The sequence below is a fragment of the Oryzias melastigma genome, linkage group LG9, assembly GCF_002922805.2.
Source record: "Oryzias melastigma strain HK-1 linkage group LG9, ASM292280v2, whole genome shotgun sequence".
In the NCBI taxonomy this organism is placed as follows: Eukaryota; Metazoa; Chordata; class Actinopteri; order Beloniformes; family Adrianichthyidae; genus Oryzias; species Oryzias melastigma.
Window position 1 is genome coordinate 1,497,105 of NC_050520.1, and position 1,707 is coordinate 1,498,811.

Genomic DNA, 1,707 nt, shown 5'->3' on the forward strand with positions numbered 1-1,707 from the left:
TAAAAGATGTGTTATAATAGTGTTTAGTAATAGTCAGATAACACAACAGCCTTTTATTTATTTATATGACTCTGTTGAGGTTAATTTTACCATTTTTTAAAATTGAAATCGGGTAGTATACTGACAAAAAAAGGCCCAGAGGCCCACAACAAAAATATTAAAACCATTATTTTCATGGATATGGAAGCCTAACAAGGTAACCAAGAGATGAGAAACAAATTGGATGATAGCTAATTGTTTTTAGTGTATTTTACAGCTGATTTAAGACACGGGTCAAAACCGACCCGTTAACATCAGAGATGGTAACAGAAAGCGAACACAAGAGGAAGGTTAAAAATAGCTTTGCTGCAAGTTTCTTGTTTGAATTGTTTGTTTGAAATATATTTTCTATCATTTTTAAAACTATATGTATTAAAAAAAATTTTGTATTTTTTTGTTTAACAAAATGAAAAATGTGTTTAAATTTGTGACTTTTCTTAAATACAAATTCATAAATTTCATAAAAAATTCATTAATAATGCATTTTCAACATTTGAAATTTTTTCTACTTTCTTGTTTGAATTGTTTGTTTTAAATGTATTTTCTTTCATTTTTAAAGATAATTTCATTTAAAAGATTAGGTATTAATTTTGTTTTTTTGTAATAACATTATCAATTTGTTTCTGTTTGTGACTTTTCTCAAATAAAAATTCATACATTTCAATTAAAAAAATCATAGATCCTGAATTTTCGTCTTGTAAAAGTTGTTTTTTGCTAGTTTCTTGTTTTAATCTTTTGCTGTGATTTTAGTCATTTTAAAAATGTTTCTTTTATCTTATCTTTCTTTCTGAAGAAATATAGTCTTTTGATCCTTTTAATTTGAAATGTAAAAAAAAGCGACAAACATGAGCACTAACACTAAAGTCCCGCCTCTTTTTTCCAAAATTGTGGCGTACCAAACGGTGCAGTTCCTCCAAAGTCCACTGGGGGCTGGTGTCAGAGAAGAGCAGTCACATATTAACCCTTTAACCCTGATGCTCTAGAGCTCTAGAGCAGTTTTGATGTTTATCGCTTTATTTTTTGCTTTAACAACACACATTTTCATTCTTTTTTTCATTTTTTTTATCGGTAAAAGCAAAGCCTGAAATCTGTCGTGTTGTGTCAGCTTCTCTGTGACTCGTTTGACTTGAATCGTCTCCAGTTTTAGATCGAGCAGAGATGGTTTTCAGAGTTCTGGTCCCTCCACATTCGGATCGTTCCTCTCAAGATAAAGACAATCACGAAGGTGAAACGTCAACACGCTTCAGAACACCTTTGTGGAAGGAGACGGTGACATTTGAGCGACCCCCCTCCCCCGCCTCCCCAGCATCCTCGCCTCTCTACACGTCTGTCAGAGGACGCGCCGCTGTAAGTGTGTGACTCTGCCATCAGCCTAATTGTCAGGTTGGAAGGAAGCAAAGCTCTTCAGCAGCAGCTCTTCAAATGTCCTCTGCTGCGCGTCTGCTGCAGATAAGAGCCTGAAGATGCCCTCGCTCATGTCAGTAAGAGCATCTTTTCACACTGGAAGTGTGTCTGCGCATCAGATCCGGCGGCTTGGACCGTTTGTTGTGCTGTGCTGAAGCAGCGGCTGTCGTTTGTGCACAAAATATCTGATGTTTTCCAAAGACAGTCCAACCAGCTGAGCCTGTGGAGGCCAGACGTTTCTGCATCCGTGCATCTCTGCAGAAA